The sequence below is a fragment of the Antechinus flavipes genome, chromosome 3 (assembly GCF_016432865.1).
Source record: "Antechinus flavipes isolate AdamAnt ecotype Samford, QLD, Australia chromosome 3, AdamAnt_v2, whole genome shotgun sequence".
Classification (NCBI taxonomy): Eukaryota; Metazoa; Chordata; class Mammalia; order Dasyuromorphia; family Dasyuridae; genus Antechinus; species Antechinus flavipes.
Window position 1 is genome coordinate 501,358,954 of NC_067400.1, and position 26,655 is coordinate 501,385,608.

Below are 26,655 nucleotides of genomic sequence, written 5' to 3' on the forward strand. Positions count from 1 at the left end.
CTCCAGATCTTTAGACCAGGCTCTAACAGTACTGCCTCATACTAAAATTAAAAAAGAAAGGCAACAGAGGCAGATTCAACAAACTGCCTTAAGTGTTCTTGATTGTTCTCTACTTATTTGTCCCTGCTCCCCCACCCCTGGATTTCCTGGAGGCTGACACTTCCTTGTCCATTCTAATGTTCTCCTTGGTTCCTTACCATGTCTTATTGATATGTGTTAGTTTATATCATTTCTCATTCTTCTGATAGGTTGGTCCCTCTGTGAATTTCATATTTATCCTGTTTTTCAAGTTCCAACTTCTCTACTTCATTCAGAATGGCTTTTACCTCTTTCTATATATTTTGACAGTTTAGCCATAATGATAATTTAAAAAACACCATTACAATAATAATTGACCCTTATCTAAAAGTTTTAAATTTGCAAAGCATTTTATACATGTGGGCTGGTACTGAAAAACCATATAGAAAATTATACACATATACGTATATAAATATATATGCATGTATACATACATACTTATAGAAATATGTAGAAATACATATATAGATTGATATATCTACATAAATATTTACTTTAGATAGTGTGTTTTTTCACAAAGTTCATTATGGTATGAAGGTCAAAAGACCATACAAAGGGGATCAACTGTCTGATACTTGCTACTAAGAAGGAAAAAAAAATTAGGCAGATTAATGGCATGCTCTAATTATATTCAAAAAGGCTCATCACTAGACTGTCAATGGGGTGGGAAATATTTCCTTACAATAATCTCTGAAGACCATCTATTATACCATAAAATTGTTATGATGTATTTTTGTACCCATAACAAATTGTAAAGTAAGATTATTCATGTGTATGTGTGTATGTGTATTTGTAATTAGACTTGTGACCCTAGATTCTAAAATTTTAGAGACAGCAATTTTCTCCTACATTCTTGTATTTTTCATAATACCTAGCACTGACAATCAATAATATACTTACTTACTGAATGAAAGACAATCATAATAAAACAATGTTTCATGGGGTTTTAATGTTTAAGAGTAGACTGAACTCAACAAGTATTAATCAAATGCCTCTTATTTGCCAATGACTTTCCCAGGCATCATGGGAAATTAAAAAAGAAAAAAACTGAGGTGGTACAGTGGATAGAATGCTAGTCTGGACAAGTTAAGTAAATATCATAGTCTCAGTTTTCTCATTTGTAAAAGGGGGATAATAATTTCCCCTAAAGAATCCAAAGAGATTACCTAAACAAAGTATTGCAAACCTTAAACCTTTACATAGGTGACAGCTTTTGTTGCTATTAAAATACAGAAATGACTCCTATTTTCAATAGGACCTAAAAATTGCTATAATGTTTGCTGTAGTTTTTTGAATATAAATCTACAAACTCGTTTAAAATAAAAATTAAAAAAAAAAACTGATAGTGATTTTTGGTTGTGGATCAATATTGTGAAACTTTCAAGTCCATGGTAGTGACAAATAAGACCCTTAAAGTCTTCTTAATCCTACAATGACTGTAAGTTCCTCCTCAAAAACAGCTGTTAGATGAAACATTGTGCTATTTCAAGAGGAATAATAATGGTAAATTATTGGTAATGGTAATAATCTCTGTTCATCATTCTGACATTGTATTTGTGTCTTTGTGACCCCATTTGGGTGTGGGTTTTTTGTTTTGTTTTGTTTTTTAGCAAACATATTGGAGTAGTCTGCCATTTCCTTCTCCAAATCACTTTACAGATGAGAAAACTGAGGTAGAGTTAAGTGATTTGCCCAGAGTCACATAGCTAGAGAGTTTCTGCAGCCAAATTTGAACTCACAAAGATGAGTCTTCAGGCTCAGTACTTTTATCTACTGTATCAACTAGCTGCCCCATATCCTTTAGAAAGAGGAGTCCCAATACTACTCATGAAGTAAGGTGAACATTGGATACTGTAGGGAGAGTGCAAATGGAATACAATCTAATTTCTTCAGAGAGGACAGGTCCTTCTTATAGGTTACCAGAGGTTCTATATCTCAAATGAATCTTGGAAATCATGTAATCCAAACCAGTGCTTTGGAAAAGAGCAATTTGGAATGGACATTCAAAGATCATCTAATTCACACCTTTGCTGGCAGATGGTTAATCATCAAACCACTACCTAAATAAGATATTAAAAGCATCCTAAGTTGGCAGGCAGCAATGTGCCCAACTGTTATGAGCCAGAACTCTGGACTTGAAACAAAGGATTCTTACAAGGTACTAAGTCAGTGGAATTGATAGAGACAATAGTTATCTAATTTAGCATGATTCAGTATGATTGATTTAATCCTAAAAGGAGACATTATGGGCCAGAACTTGAAACAAAGTACTAAATGGAATAGAGGAGACAATGGCTAAATCTAGTTTAGCATTGATTTAATCCTACAACAAATAATGGTTTCCTAGTGATATAATGATTGGTGTATACTCAGTGTGGAGGATATAAACTAGAAGCCACAGCCAGGAAGATTCAGAGTCAAGTGAATAGAAGGCTGGAGACTGAAAGCTGGAGCACAAACTCTTGGACTCAAACAGATTCATGCCATTTCACACCACCTTGGTGGCAGGCTCTCCTCGTTCACTTCTCCACTGAAACCAAGACTCCTGAAGACCTCCAGAAAACTAGCCAAGCTCCAAGTGAAGGAGATAAGACTTTGAAGGAGACAATAAAGGATATGGACTTTAACACCTGGCTATACTTGTGGTGATTACTGAATTGAAATGAAGACTGCTTCCAGAGACCCCAAGGAAATCTCAACAGAGAATATTACACCCAACCTCCATGTTAAAATCATTCAGTCTCTTGGCTATGTTAAGGAGCAGTTTGCATAGAGGCATTTCTGATGATACCTTAATTATGAAGGCATGTCACATGAAAATGTGCCTCCCAAATTCATAGAAGTAATCCTGAAATAGGCAGGATAAAGATCTTAGTTGTGTACTGTAAAAGGCCTCTAGTTTTAAAAGGGGTGAATCTGACAGAAATACATTCACCATACCCTGGAAGATACTCTCATAAGACTATGTTTCCTCCCCTTCTTTTCCACTTCCTTTTATATGTCATTTCCTTCCATTAGAATATAAACCTTCTTGAAGGTAGGCCTTTTTTTTTTTTTTACTTGTATTTGTATTCCCAGAACTTAGCATAATACCTAACATATAATAAGCATTGAAAGTTGTAGCCTTCCAACATATCTATCACACAACCCACCTAATGTTCTGACAGTCATTCTCATATTCTCATGACATTTTTTGGAGGCCAATGCATTACATTGGCTATTGTTTAGTTCTTTCCCCCATTCTGTCCTCAGTTGATATGAATAAAAGTATTATTATCCTCTGAAATTTAAAGGCTTTCCCATGGTCACAGTGGTAATCCAAATCCAGGCCACCTCTATCTCCCAGACTCTGTCCACTAAATATAACTAGTTCCTGTCCAATATTCAGTCTTCAGAGAACAGAATACACAAAAAGACATTTATACCCATTTCTGTCTTGATCATAATAGGTATGTTTTCTGGTCTCATTGTGTATCTACATGTTAAAGTCTATTTTGTAATAATCTTAAAATTCTTTCCGAGACAGTAAAGCTAGAAGGAAACAAAATCTATCTAGACAAACTCTTCATTTTACAGAGAAACTGAGTCTCTAAGTGGCAGAGCCAGGATTAGATCTCAAGTTGTATAATTTCTAATTCAACAATCTTCCATTATACCACATTAGGTCTCTTGCAGTCACTGCCTTCATTCCCCCGCCCACTCCAATTCCACCTGCCTGCCAGATTATGGTGCTTTTTTATTTTGCTTTGTTTTAGCCCAGAGCTAATTTTAATACAGAGCTTGTTATTAGACTGGGCTAGTTGTTAAACAAAATCAAAGAGGGTTACATTCATTCATTCTTTCAGTGGGAACAATATTAAATCCCAACATTCCCTGAAATTAATTGTCTTTTTCACAGTATAAAATAGTTCACATTGAGTCTGTAGTTTGTCTGTATGTGATTCTTTATGCTCCATAGAGAAATTATGGAGCCCCAGGCAAAAATGTACAGTTCAGAGGATGTTATCCAATTTCACTATGTTCCCTGGAGATATCTAAGTTTCTTCAATAATACATGGTTTATATGGACCAACAAGCAATCTGATATAACCTTTCTTACATAGACATTCAAATGTAAAAAAAATATATAAAAGATGTAGAATATAAATAGCAAAATATATACAATTCATAAAAATGGGGGAAAAATGTGGGCTCTATGATCTCCTGATTTGTGAAGGATATACAATAGTGCTGTTAAAAAGATCCCTCTTACATTAGCTTGTATACAATACTCTGCAACATTCTTTTTTTCCCTAAATTCTATCAAATCTCTTATAGGTATATTCATTTTCTCATTACTCACCATGTGAATTCCACTTTCATCCTTTGTTATCTGGGTAGATTTTGACCCAGCTATAATTTTTCATCACAAAAATCCATTTGTGTGCAGTCTGTCCTCATTGTAACAAGTGAGGTAGACTAGGTCACTCAGAAGAATTTTTTTTGTAGTGTTGACTCTGTCTTTTACACTGGGCTTACAGGTCCAGACATAGCAGTCAGAGTTAGATGAATCACAGAACCAGCCCCCAGGGATTACAACAATGATGATGACAACAATGATGGTGGCTAACATTTATAGAGCCTTTTATGGTTTGCAAAATTTTTTTTTTTTGATAAATATTCTTATTTGATCTTCACAATACCTCTTGGATATAGGTGCTATATTATCTCCATTTAACATATGAATAAACTGAGAATGAGAGAGGTTAATGATTTACCTGGGGCACACAAAATTCTAATCCTGATTTGCCTTACTCCAAGCATACTCTTCCATCTACTATGTCATGTTTTCCTCACAAGTGGAATAAGAAAGAATGTTCTAGCATGGCTCAGAAGATATCCTATGGAATTCGTCAAAGGGTGTGCCTAATTGCAGCTATGTAATGCTTCAAGTTTCTGTGAGAAAGTCATCATTGTTGTTTAGTAATTTTTAGTCATATCTTTGTGCCCATATTTGGGATTTTCTTGGCCAAGATATCTATGTGGTTGTCATTTCCTTCTCCAGCTCATTTTATAGAGGAGGAAACTGAGGCAGAGTTAAGTGAATTGCCCAGGTTATATATCTAGTAAATGTCTGTGTTTGGGTTTGAATTTATATTTTCTTATTTCTAGGCATAGTGTTTTATTCATTATGCTACCTGGCTGCCCTAAAAATCCACTATAGTTAGTTTAAAAAAATGTTTCCTTTGAAATAATAGGAAATGACTCCAAATACATGAAAATGAACTAAATAAAAAGTTACCTCAGCTTCTAAGACCATTGACAAACTCTGCAATTTAAAGTAAGACAATATCAGTGACCTAATGTGAGTAGTTAAACTTTCTATGTTTCTGAGAGAAAATGTTATTAAACTAGAGGCTAAGAAAGGATAAGACCCATTTTCATTTATTTTGTAATCCCTCAATACTTTCTGACATTCAGAATTTCACTTTTTGGCACAATATTTATCATATTCCTATTCTATTTAATGTATGCTGGTGCCTCATTTCAAACAAACAAAAAAGACTCGGTTACAGTAGTAACTTTGAAGTCTTATAATAAGTAAAAATTTTATATATATTCTCTTGTAGAGAGATTCAAACCTGATACATTTACATAATACTTTTGTCATTGTTGGAAAGAATGATTCTTGTCAAGTCCTTGAAGGCATGGAGTATTAAGTAATTATTCTTTTCTCTAATGAGGAGACTCATATGAATGAATCAATTTTGAGACCTGGTTATACATTGATCTGCTATTCTTTGGACAATTGGAGTTTTCTATTTTTAATTCTAGGAAACTACTGCAATATCTTTGTCAAGAAAACTCCAAATAAAGTCATAAAGAGTCAAATGGAACTGAAAAAATGCCTTAACAAGAGTTCTCTTTCCATATTCAATATTCTATCCAGGGAAACTTCATGTCTGCCTTGAATATGGGGTCTCCTGTTCCTGCTTTTATGCCTTCATTTTCCCCAGCCCAGAGATAATTGACTATATGATATTTTTAAGAACACCCCCCTTTCTTCTTCTATGCCCTCCCCTCATGAATAATCTGTTAAATCAAATGTTCTTTCAATGAAAAGAACAGGCAGAACAAGACATCTAACTCTGATTTGGGTGTAACCTTTGGTCATTAAAGACATGCTTCCTTTATAAGAAGCTTTGCAGCTATGGAGCTCTTTGGTTGATGTTCCCTCTTAAAAAGAACTATTAATTCTGCCACAGAAGTTCTCGAGGATATTTATTTTTTATCTCTAAGCTTAGATATATTTCTTTATGTTTATTTTTTAAACATTACAGCTGGAAGAGCATAAAGTGGGAAAAAACCCTAAGAGATTTTCTAGTCCTTGCTCCTGTCTCCATCTAAATCAGAGATGTCAAATATAGGACTTCATGAATGATGTTAAAAAGTAATTGGAAAATATTTAGCAAAATAAAATAAAAATACAATTAAATATAGATGTTATTGCATTTTAAAACTAATACAATATGTAGCAAAAAATTCTTATGTTTTGCTTAGTGGCCTAGTATCTTGTCTGAGTTTGACACCACTGATCTAAATCATTTTGGAAGGAGAAGCTCTTCTTTCTGTGTATACAGGGGATGAGGAGATTTTTCTAGAAGTTTTTGAGAATGAAGAATGAGGCATAGCTGTCACTGTTGGAAAGTACTAGTTACAAATATATATTTGACCCACTTTCTTTCAAAATAAAATGTTCACCAATATCTAGTAGAGTAATATTACTGGAATAGAGTAATGTTTAATGAATATTTGCTTCCTTATTCCTTGATAAAAAGACAAAGAGGTTTAGAAAGACCAAGAGAAAATGCCATTTTTTTTCTGAAAACATCCAGAGGAAAGAACATCTACATGTTCCCATTTTCTATCATTATTCAATTTATGGAGGAATTCAATTCTCCAGAAATTCCTTTTCAATGAGTGACTTATGTTTTCATTTCTTTTGTGAATAAAGAAAAGCTAAATGTTGCCATAGAAAACAAGGAGGGGAAAATCAAAAAGTGTGAAGAAGGAAGAAGAAATTAATTTTCAGCTAAATTTTAAATAAAGTAGAAAGCAAGAGAAAAAAAGAAGAAAGAAAAGAAAAAAAGCCCTCATTTCAACCTTGAGAAAAGGCAGTGAAATGTGGACAATAAAAAACCTTTTGAGGGCATCAAGGGAATGAAAAAAATTTTTTTCATTTTTCAATAATACAAAAATATATTTTTAAAACTTCTTCTTCTCCCATTTTGAAAAAAAAAAGAAAAACAAAACTGTAAAATATTCAAAATCAAGCAAAAAAAAATAGCCTTCATTCACCATGTCCAGAAACTATTGGTCTCAATCTGCACCCTAATCCTTCCCCTCCCTCTCAGGATGTAAGTAGAATAGCTTTATTTTCAGTACTCCAAAATTATAATTTGTCTTTATGTTAAATACATTTCTTAAGAATTTCAAAGTTTATTTTATGATGATTTTATTATTACATAAGTTGTTCTGCTGTTTTGACTTAATATCACTCTACATCAGTATGTACTGATTTTCCCAGGTTTCTCTGAAACCATGCCTAGCATTATTTCCAAAAGCACAACATTATCTGGAAGAAATGTGATCTGATTTAATTCAGTCAGTAAATGTTGTCTATTTGAAAATAAGAATCCCAATTATTTTTTAATTTCTTCTTGCAGCCCTTTCTAGGAAGTTTACTTCCTTGTATCTAATAAATAAAGAAGTCCCCAACACAAAATAGATGGGATCTCAACCTCCATGCTAGGGAAGAAGAATCGCTATATGGGAAGGCTGGATAAGGAGTGAAAATTAGTATTGATTTATAAAGAGGTGATAGACAAAATCATGAGGGTGAATGATCTTACTGAGAAATAGATGGAGATGGAGAAGAAACAAATTATTAACTAAAAGTAAGTTAGAATGGAAAGATCAGTATTTATTTTGGTAGGAGAGGAGGAGAATTATTTGGTTAGTAGGGCTCCTAAGAGGCAATTGTTCTTTGATGTCCTAGTTAAGAAAAATGACCTGGGAAAGGGCATAAAGAAAAACTTTCTAAAATTATAGCAAGTCAGAAGTGGAAAGACTTTATCAGAAAATTAATCTTCTTATACATCCATTTATTAGGTATGTTTTATGTAACTTTATATAACCATTTGCTGGGTATATTTTACAATAAGTTCTTTCATAAGTATAATTTATACTAGAAGGTCTCTAAGGTCCCTTCCAGCTTTGGTAGTCAGTAGTTCTGGATCCTAAATGACCAAATCTATCCTTTCCCCTCCCTTTCTTTAATATCAGATTAAGCCCCTGGGGTGTCAATTCCCCCCACTTACTACTTAAATGACTTATTTTAAAAATTATTTTACTTTTAGCAGAAAGCTTTGCCATTTCAGCCTACTGAAATTAGTAATAAAATAATCAGTTCTTCAAAAATATGAAATAATAATGTTTAACTTATGTTAATGATTAGTCATAGTCAGAAAGCCTTACCAGTAAGGCCCTCAAACAAGAGTTTAAAATGATAGACAAAGAACTCAGGCTGACCTTCAAATCCCTACCTAATAGTTGGAAAAATTCTTCAAGATGTATTTAGTATCAGTCAATCCTTTTTTTCATGATAGGTGACGAGAAAAAATTATCCTATCATCTCTTACCAAGCCAGACTTGTTATTCTCAAAGGGAATTAATTTTTAGAGGCCCTGGTCCAAGCTTCAAACTGTGTCCATTAAAATATGTTCAGTTTCAGTAGTGAAAAGCTAACACAAGAGGGGGATAGCTTTGAGGTGGGAGTAGGAATGAGAAAAGATCAAGCTTCATGAAAAATCTACACTTAATAGAAAAACATTAATTGTGCTCCGACTATGTATCAGATCTTGTGCTAAGTCTTGGAGATACAAGTAAGAAGAAGAAAGACAATCCCTGTCTGTAAGGAACTTACAATTTAATGGGAGAAACAACACACAAAAGAAAGCTAAAAAGGGGGATTGGGCAGAAAGAGACACAGAACAGAGGCATAATGGGAAAATAAAAGGAGTACAACCAGGTGGGAAATGAAAATATTGTTAGCTTAGTCACCTTTAAATCTCTGATTTGGGAAGGAGAGCTCTACTTTCCAACCAGAGTGGTTCCTGGAACAGAGGGTACTTGTGAAGGGTAAATACCAAGACTTACCTGCAGAATGATAAATTTCCTGATGATGAAGTTATATCATTTTATCAGAAAGAACAAAATTAAGTTGGAAGGATGGATTCTTAGGCTAATGTGTTGCTTCTAAAGAGAAAAAAAATATATTTCTTTTTTTCTGTGCTGATATCATCATTCTACTTGTAAGTGACTAGGCTTTTTTTTTTTTCTTACAAAAAGTGTAATTCTTAGAATCCCCAAAGCAAGAGACTAGTATTCTTTCTAGTTCCTTGCTTGAGATTAATTGCAGTCACTTGAACAAGCTTCTATCTTTCTCATGCCAAATATATATCTCTTGGGAATAGAGTTCAATTTTAAATAAAATATTTAAAACACATATATAAATAAACGCATATCTTATAATTGGACTCAGTTGGTGGATGCAAGTAAATACATTTGGGTTTTCCAATGGTCTAAAGCTGATTAATTTTAGATATGAAATTTCTTGGGATAAATGTTAGGGGAACAAGGCCATTCAAATGTTCAGCTGAAATGTTTGACCAAAATTGTGGTATTTAAAAGAAATATGCTATTGTTCATACAAAATAATAAGCATTCGTTAGTCCTGTAAGTTTCCAAAATGTTAATGTTGTTGATTTTCCTCCTTGGTCTCTGCTTCCCTGTGTACATAATTTCTCCCTTCAGGATCTAAACTCTTAGACAAAGAAATGCCTTATTCTCTTGTACTTGTATTGTAGGTGCTTACTTACTATACTGCATGTTACATAGCAAATAATGAATACATTTTTTCATTCATTTATTTATAATTTGAGAAATTGGGTTGATTCATAGTGAAATAAACAGAATCAAGAAAATAATTTATATAAAGATTTAAAATATAAAAGAAAAACCAAATCAATTTTAAAAAGCATTGATAAAGCACTTACTATGTAAAAAAAATTGTTTCTATTATTGAGGAGTTCAAAATGTAATGGAGAAAATAACAAGCAAACAATTGTTAATGATAAATATATATATCAGTTTTAGCAGACTATTCAGTTTTAGCAACAGAAGAAAGTCAGATAAGTCAGAGACAATGAGGAAGAGGCAGATAATTCCAGCCACAAAGGACAGACAAAAGAAATACCACAGAAAGATGATGTGTCTTTTTTGAGGAACAAGGAGACAAGTGTGACTAAAATGAAGAGAGTACTGGAGATAGGAGACAGATTAATTTGAAAGAAAATTGAGAGGATAGGAAAAATCTATGAAGAATGCATTTGCTTTGAATTTTACAGATCTGAAAGGGGGAACATATGCATTTATGTCTGTATGTTATTATTCACATATGTATGTATGCAAAGTTGCATATTGTCAAAAGCAAATAACAGAAAATAGCTATAGTAGTCACATTCACCCATTCAAAATTTCATAGAATATGTAAACCAAAAAAGGACCTAATAATAAAGGCCCCAATCTCATATATCTATACACAAATGGCCAAAGTGGATTAAGTAAGAAGCCAATTTGAACTCACAACAACTCTGTGAGGTGGGTGTTATTATTCCCATTTTACAGATGAGAAAATGGAGGCTGCGAGAGGTACAGTGATTTAGTTCAGTTCACACAACTACTAAATGACTAAGGTAGAATTTCAAACTAAACTTTTCTTGAGGTCAGGTGCACTATTCTTTTTACTCTGCCACTTAGTTGCAGCAGCATTTTATATTAATGACATCTGATCATGGAAGGAAATCTAAGTAACAGAGGGGGTCAGCATAGTAAAGAGTATTTGGCTGAAGGACAAAAAAGGATAAAACAGAGAAGATATTGTCACCAGGGTTTTCTTTTAATGAATATCATTTTAACCATTTTTGAGTACTCCATCCTTGGCCAAGAAACTGTCATATTAGGTCCCACATATCATTATTTTCCATCATTTCCTGCTGTAAAGTTCTGTTAGTGAATATATAAACCCTTGTTTTCATTGGTCTTCAGGTCTGTGGTCTTTTATCCCCTCTAGTTTGGCAATTTTTAGATCCAATTTTTAAATAGAAACAGAGATGACTAAAGCATACATAAGGATCTTTGTGGGCTACATATTGATTTTAAAAACTCCACAAATGTTTATGTATTTCTTTTTCTGTTAACACATGAACAAATTACAATCAGATAGGAACTACATTTTAGTCTGGTTTAAGTCTTCAGACATATTGAGGGTTGCAAAAGGTCAGTGAGCCACATTTGACATCTCTGTTCTAGATTTTTTAAATAAGTGACAATAATCTTGGTCATGTTCTTTACTCCTCTGTTTCCCCCTTCTCCTTTTCAGAACCAACTTCTCAACTGTAGAATTCTTTTTGATGCTTCTAATTCCCAGCTTTAGGAAGAACCCTTTCTATATTTCTGAATACAGAGACAGAGTCAAGATGGTGGAGTGAAGGCAGGATCTTGCCCAGCCCCTGCCCCAATCTGCTCCAAATTTCTTTAAATAGTGATTCTAAACACGTTAGAGCATCAGAACACACCCAAACATGAAGTAGAAGATTTTCCAGTTAAAGCCAATTTAGAAGCTCAGCAGAAAAAGTCTGTGACATCAGGGTGGGACTTCAATGGACAGTCCAGGTGCAGGGCATGATGACACAGCCCCAGCCCCAACCCTCCCCCACCCCAAATTATCCCTCCTCTCCTCCACTTCTGGCCAGCACCTTTGAATCTGGGGCAGTACTGGCGGCTTCCACACCTCTCAGCCCAGGGACACTGGGGAAGACTCAGAAGGTCAGTGGAGAGGATCTGTGGCAAGGAGAGAGTCTGGTGGGCTGTCCCAGTGCAGTCCCATCAGCAGAGCCCCAGCCCTGACCAGCACACCAAATCTTACCACCACAGTGGGGTCTGGACACTCTTAGCAGCTCCAGAGCTGAAAAGAGTACTTGTAGTCAGATTCCTAGTAGGATTTCTGAAAACAACTGCACAAAATCCCTGAAGCTAGGGACAATGCACCCTCTACCCTGGAAACAGAGCCCTCCTTTAATAAAGAATTGAAAGTAGAATAATAGGCTAAGGAAGTGAGCAGAAAACAGAAAAAGATTCTGACCATTGAAAGCTATTGTGGTACCAAGTGTGAGGAAACACTCACAAGATGATAACAAAATCAAAGTTTCTACATCCAAAACCTCCAAAAAAATTTAAGAATGGGCTCAGGCACAGAAGAGTTTAAAAGGGATTTTGAAAATCAAGTAAGAAAGAGGGAGGAAAAATTAGGAAAAAAGATTGAGAAAAGTAAAAAAAGAATGAGGAGAAGAATACCTTAAAAAGCAAAATTGACTAATTGGGAAAGGAGGTACAAAAGCTCACAGAGGAAAATAATCCTTTAAAAAATAGAATTGAGCAAATGTTAGCTAATGACTTTATGAGAAATCAAGATACAGTAAAGCAAAGCCAAAAACTGGAAAAAATATGAAATATCTCATTGAAAAAACAAAGCAAAAACAAAAACAAAACAACTAACCTGGAAAATAGATCCAGGAGAAATAACTTAAAAATTATTAGTCTATCTGAAAATCATGATCAAAAAAAAAAAAAAAAAGCCTGGATATCTTCTTTCAAGACATTATCAAGGAAAATTGTCCTGGTATTCTAAAACCAGAGGGTAAAATAGAAATTAAGAGAATCCACCAAAGAGATCCCAAAAGGAATACTCACAGGAATATTATAGCCAAATTCTGGAACTCCTAGGTTAAGGGGAAAATATTGTAAACATTCAGAAAGAAACAATTCAAGTCTAGTGAAGCCACAGTCAGGGTAATAAGATTTAGCAGCTTCTACATTAAAGGACTGGAAGGATGAAAATAGATTCCAGAGAACAATGGAGCTAGGATTGCAATAAAGAATCACCTACACAGTATAATCTTTCAGAGGAAAAGGTGGTCATTCAATGAAACAGAGGATTTTCATGTGTTCATGATAAAAAGATTAGAGTTAAATGGAAAATTTGATTTTCAAATGCAAGACTCTGGAGAAACATGAGGTAATTAGGAAAGTGATATCATAAAGTAATAATAAGGTTTATCTGTTTACATTCCTACATGGAGGATGATACTTGTAACTCATTATCATGGCGATTAAAAAGAGTACAGATAGACAGAGTACACAAGTGTGAGCTGAATATGAAGGATAATATCTGTTTTTTTTTTTTTTTAATGATGGAATTAAGGGGTGAGAGAGCAATGTACTGGGAGGAAGGGAAAGGGAGAAGTGGGATGATGCAAATTACCTGCCATAAAAAAAAAGAGGCAAGAAAAAGCATTTACAGTGGAGGGGCAGAGTGGGAGGAACAGGTGACTGAGTGAACCTTACTCTAATCAGAACTGGCTCAAATAGGAAATAACATACATACTCAATAAAGGTTTAGAACTCTATATTATCATGCAGGAAAATAGGAAGGGAATGGTATAGGGGAAGGGGGGGAGAATGATTAAAGAGAAGGCATATTGGAGGAAGGAATGGTCAGTAGCAAAACAGTTTTGAGGAAGGATAGAGTGAAAGGAGAGAGAGAATAAATGGAAAGAAATATGGTAGCAATAGTAATTGTAAAAAAAAAAAATTGAAGCAAGTTTCTCTGATGGAATATCATTGTTCTCTGGGAAATGATGAGCAGGATTCTCTCAGGGAAAAAACCTGGAAAGTCCTTCATGAACAAAGTGAAAATATTATACACAAAATAATAGCAATGTTCTGAGATGATCAGCAGTAAATTTTGTTATTCTTAGTAGTACAATAATCCACAACTCTGAAGGTCTTATGATGAAAAATCCTACCCATACTCACACAAGGAACTGATTGAGTCTAAATATAGATGAAAGCATTCTCTCTCTCTCTCTCTTTATTTTTAATTTAATTTTTCTTAGGGACTTTTATTTTCATTAAGGTAGATCTATGTTTTCTTTTACAATCTGATTTTTATGGAAATGTTTTGTATAACTTCATATGTAGCTTCTTAATTTTGGATGGGGATAAGAGAGAGAACCTAAAACTCAAAAATCTTAAAAACAAGTGCAAAAAATTGTTTTGAATATAACTGGGGAAAATATTAAATAAATTAATTAATTTAAAATAAAAATATTTCTAAATCTAGTCAGTGTCAGATTCTACAAGCCCTATAGGCAAATTGGGAAGTGTCATGGATTTTTCTGTGAAATAACATATCTAAGAGTAACCATGATGGATTATGTTAGTAGTTACCATAACTAAAATAACCTGATTGTATGAAACTTTCCAATATATAAACAGTTTGAAATTCCAGACTCCTTTTCAAAAGCATAGAACTTTCCAGAATAAAAGGCTGCCCTTCTCCCCCTTAGAGGCTGCAACTCTTACCCGGAACTCAGCCAAAGATGTAATAAGTCCTGTTCAAAAGGAATTGATTAGATAAAGGTAACACTAAGAATATAATCTCCCAAGACGATCTCCACCAAGGCAAGCACTTGAGCTGTATGTAGTGAACCTAAAAGGCAAAATTTAGCAAAACCCATTTTACAATGACAAAAGGGATTAAAGGGATGTGCTGAAAGTGGAAAAAACAAGGAATGCCCTGGGAAGGAAAATCAGAAGTAGAACTTATTGGACTTATATGTGCATGTAAACAAATGAAATTCTGGATAACTTAGAACAAATACCCATTTCACTAGTACATTAATCCACAACTAATCAGAAATCATCTCCATTATCATTCCCAGACCTAGGTATCAATTTTAGAAGACCACACCTAGATGAGCTGAAGAACATGCATAGTAAAGTGTTAAGGATAGTAAGCAGAGCAATAAAATGTCATATGATGAATGGTTTACCCCAATTATTTAAAAACAAAAAACTCCCTTTTACAATGTAGATATTTTTAGAGATTTTTGCCTTATACAATTAGAAGTTAATGTCAAGTATGATATTATTGATAGAAGTAACTTTGAAGTCTGGCACTTTAGTTCACTAAACTAGGCACTATAGATTGTGGGGGGAAGATAGCTGTATCTGTACACATATACATGTACATATACATATATTTGTAAAATATAGGATATATACACTGGTTATATATACATTATATATATACATATATAAATACTGGATATATCTCCATGATATATCATATTTGTATTACATACAAATTGGGGGAACATGTGTGCATGTTAATATAGATCTATGTGTTTCTATGTATATTTAGTGTGATTCGGTGATTTCATGGATATAAAAATGTTGGGTAAGGAAAATTCCTGTACAATTGCAACTCTGCAACTCTTCTGCAAATTACAATCCTAGAGAATTGCTTGAGTGATTGATAGTGGAATGCCATGGGAATTTTTTCTCCATTTCTTGAATAAAAATATGACATATTTATCTGATTTTTAACTGAAATATTTGATGACAAATTTAAGACTCAAGTGCACATTGACAGTCTGGCACATTGGGTCAAATCTACTATGTGGAATGATTTAGGGAAAATTGGATAGTAATATGAATATAATTAGATTTAGATCTGATATCTCATATCTCATATCTGGATAAGTTCTAAACAGATATGTGATCTAGAAATAAAAGGACATATCATAAATATAGTAGAGAAACATTGGGGGAAATTATGAGATCTATGGTTGAAGTAAAGTTCATGACTAAACAAGTGATAGAAAGGATTACAGAAGGTGAAATGGATAATTTTGATGGCATAAAATTTAAAATAGTTAAGCGCAAACAAGTCTATCTTATCTTTTCAAAACCTCAGACAACTCTCTAAGATAGATGGGAGAAAGAGGAGAGAGAGAGAGAGAGGAGAGAAGAAAGAAGAAAGAGAGGGAAGGAGAGGGAGGGAAAGAAAGAAAAGGAGAGAGGGAGGAAGGGAAGGGGAAAGAGAGCATTTACATTTACATACACAAAGTATGTGCTATGTACCAGGCACCTTGCTAAGTATCAAAAATATAAATACAAAAAAGCAAGACAATTTCTGGCTTCCAGAAACTTACTTTACAAAGATAAGAAAACAACAGAAGCATGAAGAGGGACTAGAAAGTAATTTGGAGAGCTGTTTTTTTTTTTTTTTTTTTTTTTTTAGCATGATAAGGAGAATGCTATTCTATCAGAATTCTAAGGCACAGAACTAAAGCTTTTGGCAAGGAGATGGGGATAAATATTTGAGCGCAGGAAAAAAAAAAGGAAAAAAAAACTTAAATGAATTGCTAAGTCACATTACCAATATGTTTTAGAAGTGAAATTAAAATTAGGCTGCAAAGGATTTAAGTTCTTTGGGGGTGATGGATCAGTATGTCTATTGTCTGAAGACTGGTCTAGCTATATTTTTTATGCCTCAGGAACAAGTTGGCTGTATGATAATTAAATTTGTTGGCCACAGCAATTTTCAAAGATCACTGGGTTAAGTTGGGTGGGGGAGGGAACGTTAACTGCTTTGCTGGAGGGAACATCCCAGCAACAAACTTTCAGTTTCTTCAAATATTCCTTCATTCCATTTCTTCCATGCAAATAATAAATTGCTGATTATCATCCCTAACTTGTGTCTGTTCATTGGGTTATCCACAAGTGTGAGGTCCTTCTGCATTTGAAGATGATATTTCTGTTTAAAAAAACAAAACAAAACAAAACAGTGACTCCATGGACTATCAAAAGTTAGGCCTAATATCCATATAGAGAAAAAAATGGGTGAAAAAAGAATATTTTCCAGATTATGACACACAATATGTGATAAAATAGATTAAAATGTATAAATGTATTCTAGACAGCAATATATAATACATGAAATGTATTCATGCATTATACATTATATATTGTACATACTACATTAATGTATTATATGTTTTCTATGACATGTTTATATATATGAGATAAAATATACAATGCATTATAATATGCAATATATCAATATGTACAGTACTTCAAATATCACATGCTATATAGACATGTATTTGTGTTACATAATATATATACATATATATGTACATTAGAAGTTACATGTGGGATGTATTATATATAATTGTATATTTATATAGATATTTTCATATATTTAGGCACATATATATGCATACATGCAAATATATGTTTAGTATATATTAAAAAGACCTTATGGATTGCCATTTTGCAAATGAAGAAATCAAAACCACAAGAGGTACATGACTTGCCACAGGTTCTAAGTGGCAGAATTGAGATTTGAACTCATTTCCCTGACTGCAAACTCCTCATTGTTTTTCACTGCACTATTTTTTTTTCCCTTGAGGCAATAGGAGTTAAGTGACTTGCCCAGGGTCATACAGACAGGAAGTGTTAAGTTTCTGAGTTCTGATTAGAACTCAGATCCTCCTGACATCAGGGCTGTTGCTCTAGCATATAGATACCATATAGATGCTCCTGCACTAAATTTTATAACTAAATATTTATGCTAAAAAATTAACAATGGGGCAGCTAGGTCTATAGAAGTAAAGATTAGCATGGCAAAGAACTATAGTCTCTAATCTTTCTCTCCTTCTACTACCCATGAAAATGTCATGTAATATATTATGAGAGTAACAGGAGAGTCTCCTTAAGTATTAATTTTTCCTCTGATTTTGCTTGCTTCACCACATATCAGTTCACATAAATCTTTTCATGTCTTTTTGAAATCATTTTCTCTTTTCTAACTGGATAATAGTATTATATCACATTCATATACCACAAATGATTCAACTCTTCTCTCCTCAGTTAATGGTCTTTCCTTTGGTTTCTAGGTTTTGCCAGTGCAAAAAGAGCTATTATAAATAATTTCATAAATGTAGGTTCCTTTCCTCTTTCTTTTTTTTTTTTTTGTGTTTAATTTTAAATTGTTATCCAGACTGATTACATCCATTCACACTATGCTAAAAATGTAATAAGATGCTTGTTTTCCCATAGAATATTTTATTCTTTTTTTGTCATATTTGCCTATCTGATATTTATGAAATAACTCAGAATAATTTTGTCTTATCCTTTTGGTAGTCGTTTGTATCATTTTTTAATATGGTTTTGAATAGCCTAGTTTTTTTTTTTTCTGTTGAGAACTGTCCATATCATTAGATGATTTATCAACTAAGGGATTGCTTTTATGCCTATAAATTTGTATCGCTTTTTTTGTTGATATTGGGAATGAGACCTTTATTATGGAAATTTGCCACAAAGATTTTTTTCAGGTTGTTATTTTTTCTTTGACTTTAGCTTAATTGAATTTATTTGTGCAAAATGTTTTAAATTTTATGTCATCAAAATAATCCATTTTATCTTCTGTAATCCTCTCTGTCATTTGCTTGGTCATGAACTTTTCTTCAATGTTTCTCCATGTTTCTCTAATTTATCTATGATATGACCTTTTTTATGACTAGCTCATCTAGCTTATCCTGATATAAGATATGAGATATTGGGTCTAAATCTAATTTCATTCATCTTACTGTTCAATTTTCTCCCAAATCATTTCATGTGGTAGATTTGACCCATTGTGCTAGTCTGTCAATATATAGTTGGGTCTGAAATTTGTCATCAAATTTGTCAGTTAAAAATCAGATAAGTATGCCATTTCTTTATCCAAGCCATAGACAGAAATCTTGACTAGAACATGTATAAAAAGAGATTACAGAATGCAACTATCAATCATTCAAAAAATAAGCCTTCAATTATTACTTACTGGCACCCTACTGGATGGCAAGGATATTGACAAAAATGAAACAGGCCTTGTCTTCAAAGGGTTTATAGTCTATTAAAGGAAAATAGAAATCTTTGTAAAACAATAGATAATGCAAGAGGGCTAGAATCAAGAAAATCTGAATTTAAATCTGGCCACAGACAATTATTAGCTGTATGTCCCTGGGCAAATCACAAGTGCTAGAGGCATCTTTTTCCTCAACTATAAAATGCAGATAATCATAACCCATTCCCCCCAAGAGTTGTTGTTATACTTGATTATCACAGTATTTTTAAAGTGCTTTTTCAAAGTTAAATTATTATATAAAGGTTATTATTAATATTATTATAAAATTATATAGATATAGATATAGACATATGTGCACAAATAGGTGTTTGCAAAATAGATGATACAAAACAAATGCAAGATAATTTAGGGAGATGATACTAGATGTTAGGAAACAATATTTCTCCAAAATCACAGAATCTCAGATTTGTAAAGGCACTTGAGCCCAAACAAAATTGAAGAAAAATGTATTAAAGCAATTCCAACAAGTAGTTGTATGACCTTTGATTGAAGTTCCTTAGTGAGATCTAGTTCATTTAATCTTGTAGTTCTCAATGCATAGTACAAAGAACACTGGGGTATTGTCTTCAAGATACTTTTAGAGATTCTACAATGTCAAATAATATGTGTGTATAGTTATGTGATATTACAACAGATGCTTTTATATTGGAGGTAGATAGATGCTTAGTGAATAGAGCTCTGGGTCTATAGTCAAGACTTAATGTCAAATCTGGTCTCAGACACATACTAGCTGTTTGATGCTGGGCAAGCCACTTAATCTCTCTTTGACTAATCCACTGGAGAAGCAAATCACTCCAATATTTTTTCCAAGAAAACCTCATACAGGGTCATGAAAAACTGGACATCCTAAATAATAATTCTTATAATACACACATACTATGTTTTAATATATGACATATACATGGCATTAGTAACATTATTATGAAAATAAAAATGATAAGATATGTATCATTAAAATACTCTCTATTTTCCAAAAATATATCTTCATGAGGCTGTATTTTTTCTTATTTTTGAGTTTAAAACAAAAGGGTGACAGATTGAATGCACAAGGTGATGAGAAAATCCACCTGAATTCTATGAAGTTATACATTAAAAGAGATTTGCAAAAATACATAGAATAATGCTAGTCTTCTACCTAAATCTGCTTATTTTTCAGAAATATAGGGTTTCTTTTTACAAAATGTTATTGATGTTTCATAGAAATTGATTAGCAATTGTTATTTTAATGAATTAATAAATAAAAATTTAAAATATCAGTTTTGTCTTCCAACATCATAAACATCAATAGATTTAAAACTAAATCTTTCTGTTTTTCTCAATATTATTTTAAATAATAAAAGGATTCTCAATAATTTTAAGAGTATAATGTTGACCTCAATATTTTTAAGAAAAAAAATTTTTAAGGAAAAAATTACCAGAGGTGGAGCTAAGATAGCAGATAGTAAACAGGTCTTGTCTGAGCTCTTCCTAGTTTCCCTCAGATCAATACCACATCAAGCCTCTGAATGACTTTTACAATTATAGAACCCACAAATATTTAGAATAAAACAAATTTCCAGCAGAAGACATTTTGGAAAAACTTAAGGAAAGGTCTGGCTCAGTCAGGTAGGGAGGGAAAAAGGGAGGAGTGCTGCAGCCCAGCTAAGCACAGTACAGTGCAGGGAGACCCAGAGAAGAGAGGCTTCCTTGCACTGGGGGAATCTAGTGGGAAGTTCTTAGTCAAAATACAGCAGCATTTGCTATTCTGTTCTGGTTCAGAAGCCAGTGGATCAACAGACTAGCTATGAGATGTCCAATACAACTACAGAAGGCAAATAGTAAGCCCCTGAACCCTAGTATAACAAGCAGGACTTGGCCATTCTCACCTATTAAGAGAAGGAATCCCAGCACTGGTCCTAGGGCAGCATGAAGCCACTGTCACCTGTAGAGGAAGAATTATCAGTAGCATCTATTGAAAAACCATTAAAAAACATCATATGAAATGGGAATAAGCTAGAACCATTCACAGTAAGATCAGGAATGAAACAAGATTGCACACTATCACCATTACTATTCAATATTTTATTAGAAATGTTAGCTTTAGCAATAAAAGAAGAAAAAGAAATTAAGGGAATTAAGAGTAGCTAATGAGGAAACCAAATTATCACTCTTTGCAGAAGATATGATGGTATACTTAGAGAATCCTATAGAATCAAATAAAAACTACTAGAAACAATTCACAGCTTTAGCAAAGTTGCAGGACACAAAATAAATCCACATAAATGATCAGCATTTGTATATGTTATAAACAAAGTCCAGCAGCAAGAAATACAAAGAGAAATTCAATCTCTATAAAATAGTTGGGAGTCTGTCTCCAAGATATAATAAATAATATATTAAAGATGACAATTCTACCTAATTTAATCTATTTATTCAGTGCAATACCAGTCAAACTGCCAAGAAACTACTTTAAGAGCTAGAAAAAAATAATACCAAAATTCATCTGGAGAACAAAAGGTCAAAATTTTCAGGGGAATTAATGAAATAATGCAAATGAAGATGGCCAAGCTATATCAGATTTAAAATTATATTATAAAGCAGGAGTCATCAAAACCATTTGGTACTAAGAAATAGAGTAGTTGATCAGTGGAATAGATTAGGTTCACAAGATATAATAGTCAATGACTATAATAATTTAATGTTTGATAAACCCAAAGACCCTAGCTTCTGAGATAAGAACTAACTTTCTGACAAAAATTGCTGGGAAAATTGGAAAATGCCATGACCAAAACCTAACTCACTCTATCATGATAAGATTGAAATGGGTTCATGATTTAGACATAAAGAGTGATAAGCAAATTAGAAGAATAAAAGATCATCTTTCTCTCAGATCTAAGTAGAGTAGAACTAAGAGAATATTGTACACAGCAACAAGATTATACAATGATCAGTTCTGATGTATGTTTTTTTTTCAACAATGAAGTGATTCAGGCCAGTTTTATAAAACTTATAATGAAGAGAGTCATCTGCATCTAGAAAGAAAGCTATAGGGACTGATTATGAATCACAACATACTTTTTTCACATTTTTTTTGTTATTTGCTTGCTTTTTATTTTCTTTCTCATTTTTTTTCCTTTTTCTGTGCAGCATCTGATTTTTCTTGTGCAGCATAATAATTGTGGAAATATATATATATATATATATATATATATACAGAAAGAGAGAGAGAGAGAGAGAGAGAGAGAATTGTACATGTTTAACATATATTGTTACTTGCTGTTTAGAGGGAAGGAGAAAATTTGGAACAAAATGTTTTTGTAAGGTGAAACTCTTTGCATGTATTTTGATAATAAAAGACTTATTTATTTAAAAAAGACTCTTTAAAAATATAAAATCATTTTTAAAAGTGTAAATGGTGGAAGGCAACTAGATGTCACTATGGATAGAGCATCAGTCCTGAAGTTAGAAGGACTTTCAAATCTCAAGTCAGACACTTAACACTTCCTAACTGTGTGACACTGGGCAAGTCACTTAATCCAAATTGCCTTGCCAAAAAAAAAAAAAAAAAAGAAAAAGAAAAAGAATAAATGAGTGAATGAAGAGTGTAAAATTTGTAAGAGTTTAGTTAATTTCAAGAACTGTTCCTCTAGTCTAACCTCCTCATTTTCTAGATGAAGAAACTTCTTTCTACTAATTTCCTATTTCCCTGATAAATCAATTCAAGTACCACCTTTTTCATGAAACCTTTCCTGATCTACTCTTAAACATTTGTTTTGTATTTATTTTCCATATATTTTGTATGTTCTTATTAATATTCATGTTGTCTACCTCTATATAAGCCTTTTGAAGGCAATATTTATTATTTGTCTTTGTATCCCTCCAAACTTAACAAGATGCTTGGCACATAGAGTTTAAGTGTTTAAGGTTTGTGGGTTGCTTGATTGATTTTTCATGAAAGTGTTTTCTACAATTGATATCCTCATAGTGCCTCAAACTATGAATATAACAATGAATCACATGAAAAACATCTCTTTGTGATCACGATCCAGGCACCTGTCTTACTCTTATTTCAACTATTTAATAAGGAAATAGGGAAGAGAGTAGGGATAGTTTGAAGGGAAGTATATCTGCTGAAGAAAGTACAGAAAAATCTTCCTAATACAGTGAGCATAGAAATATCTATACTATCCAAAACAATATAATCTTGTCTTAAAACTCCTGGCTAGACTTCAACCAAAGAGATAATAGTGGAAATGAAAAATAAGAATGCTATTACTCCAGTGAAGATGACATCTGGAAAGATATGCCAAATGTCTTTTTAAGTCTCTAGGAGCACTGACAGGAGATACTTGTCAATTTGTAGGAGATTGATGAAGGCAGTTGCCAAGGTAAGACAGCTGACAACTTTGATAGATTTTAGGGTCCAGCCACTTAATCCTTCATTAAAATTAGTGTAACAAAAACTAGGCTGGAGAACCTAATTCTAGGGAGTGCTTAAATTATTTTTAGCAGATATGCGTCTCTATTGTCAAACTAATGTTGAGAATAGAATAATTCTCTGGGCCATTTGAGTCAAAAAATTGATTTCACCCAAATGGCTCTTATCAGGACCAACCCAGGAAAATGGTGGAAAATATCCTTTTACACAATAAAAATGCCTGAGATATAGCCTAGTTTGATGGAAAGGATACTAAACTGTATTAACATTAGCCAAATCTTTCTAGATTTCAATTATTTCTTTGTAAAATAAAGGGTATGGCTTTAAGATGTTTAAGGAATATTCTATGAATAAGCAGCATAGCTAGAGATCCAAGTTTGGAATTAGGAAGACTTGGTTTCAAGTCTTGCTGCTGATATATACTGGCTATAGTTGACCATGGGCTAGTGACTTAACCTTTTATTTTCCAAGGCTGTTTATTAAGATTACAAGTGTTTTCACCTTTTTGTTGTTGTTTGTTTGCTTGTTTGTTTTTTTTTTTTTCTTTCTCACGATTTCTTTTGATCAGATTTTTCTTGAACATAACAAATAGGGAAATATATTTAAAAGAATTACACAACAATATTTCAGAGTCTGATTCTTTTTGTACAACAAAATAACTGTTTGGTCATGTATACTTATTTTGTATTTAATTTATACTTTAACATATTTAACATGTATTGGTCAACCTGCCATCTGGGGGAGGGAGTAGAGGGAAGAAGGGGAAAAATTGGAACAAAAGGTTTGGCTATTGTCAATGGTATAAAATTACCCATGCATATAACTTGTAAATAAAAAGCTATAATAATAATAAAAAAAAAAGAATTACACATATTTAACCTATATAAGATTTCTTGCTGTCTTGGGGAAAAGAGAGGTAAAGAAGAAAGGGAGAAAAATTTAGAACACAAAAATGAATGCTGAAAACTATCTTTATATGTATTTGGAAAAATTAACTTCTATTGAAAAAATAAAATAAAACAATAAGATTACAAGTTACAAATATGTTGCATACTTGCATTGAGGTAGAAAGTTTCTCTACTGAGAGTTTCTTGCATGGATGAAATGACAAGGCAAATCCTGAGAGACTTTACCAGCTTTTTTTTTTTTTTTTTAACTAACAATCACAGAAATAGAAAAAGTTTTATACAAGAGGTAGTACCTAAGTAATACCTTAAAGGAAGCTAGGAATTATAAAAAGTAGAGATGAAGAGGGTTTGCATTCAAATCATTGGAGACTATCCAAGGCAGGAAATAGAATTAACATCCTATAACATAAGGAGAAGTATTCTGATTTAACTGGAAATAGAGAATATTAGAAATAGAGAAATCTAGAATATATGTGAAATAAATCTGAAATATACTATCTGGAACCAGATTGTGAAGGACTTTATATTGTGACCAAGGCCATAGTCTACAAAAAAATAGGGGGCCGCTGATATGTGCACAGTGCTCTCTCTGGATGTACATAGCTCTCTTCATCATAGGACACATTGGAACTGGTCTGAATCATCTCATTGTTGAAGAGAGCCACTTCCATCAGAATTGATCATCGTATAGTCTTGTCGTTGAAGTGTATAATGATCTCCTGATTCTGCTCATTTTACACAGCATCAGTTCATGTAAGTCTCTCCAGGCCTCTCTGAAGTCATCTTGTTGATTATCTTGGAAACAATAATATTCCATAATATTTAGATAGTATAACTTATTCAGCCATTCTCCAATTGACAGACATCCATTCAGTTTCCAGTTTCTTGTCACTATGAAAAGGGCTGCCACAAACATTTTTGCACATAGGTCCCTTTCCATTCTTTAAGATCTCTTTGGGGTATAAGCCCAGTAGAAGCATTTCTGCATCAAAGGGTATGTACCGTTTGATAACTTTTTGAGCATAGTTCCAAATTGCTCTCCAGAACGGCTGAATCCTTTCACAATTTCATCTGGTATGATTCTTATAGTTATATCATACCTGTGGTCAAAATTAACAATTGATTTAGCGGTCATTAACTTTAGCTTAATTTATCCTCCAGTATAATGTCAATCTGAATGAATGAGGAGATATAGCAGGGGTTTCCACAGAAAGCCTATGACAATTTACCCATTCTGGATTCTTGAAAGTCAAACTAAAGGAATACAACTTGTGAGGCTGTGAGGCAGAACAGCATATAGAACACTGTGGGCCTGAAGTCAGGGATACTTGAGTTCAAATTTGAGCAAGTTATTTAACCTCGGTTTGTCCCAGTTTCTTTTATCTCTAAAATGAGGATAATAATAGCATTTACCTCTTAGGATTGCTGTGAGGATCAAATGAGATAGTAATTGGATTGTACTTAGTGCAGTACCTGGCAATAGTGCTCAATAAGTTCTAATTCTCTTCCTTCTTCCCAATTAAATTTGCATCAAGTATGGATTGCGTGATGAACCACATACGTTTTATGTGAGGGCCTGCCTAAGCTTAGAAAGGCTTGTAATCAAGCTGACTGGAAAGTGATAGATTTTAAGGGCACAATAGTACATCAAGATTAATTAAATTATAGTAGGGATACAATCTATAGGAGGAAAGGGAGCACCAATACTTGAAATTACAGATCCTTGATACCTCAAAGTGTGGAGAATAACAAACAGAGTGAAAAACTGTTAACAATATGACCTTGACATCTTTCACAAACACAGCTGGACTTGAAGATGAGACATTTGGTGAATTTTTTCCCCTTTTTTAGTCCTCAGAAAAAGGTCTGGTGAATTTATGGCCATTTTGTGATGAACAGTTAAATGTGATCATGTTAAACTAATGTATTTCCATTAGGATGGATGTAAATCCACATTTATTTACTGTCACAGCCTCTATTCTCTTTTCAGATCTAATGTTCTGCCAGCCTGCTGTCTCAGGGGTTCACTAAGGTAGTTTAATTTTTCTCTTAGAAAATTAGTCTTGCTTATTGCATGCAATTCATTAATATGCGATGACTATTAAATAAGCTTCTGGGAACACTAAACCTTTCTAGGGGAGGAAAGGAGAGAAATTACCATCAGCTGCCAGAGTTAACAAAGCATTTCAGAATTTCAAATAGCACAGAAGGAAAGCATGGAAAAGAACTTCGCAATTATTTACTAATTGTCACAGTTGGAGAAATAATTAGAATCGATTACTAGAAGTAAAAGTGCAATGGAGATTGTTGAAAAAGTTTTCCTCTTACCCCCT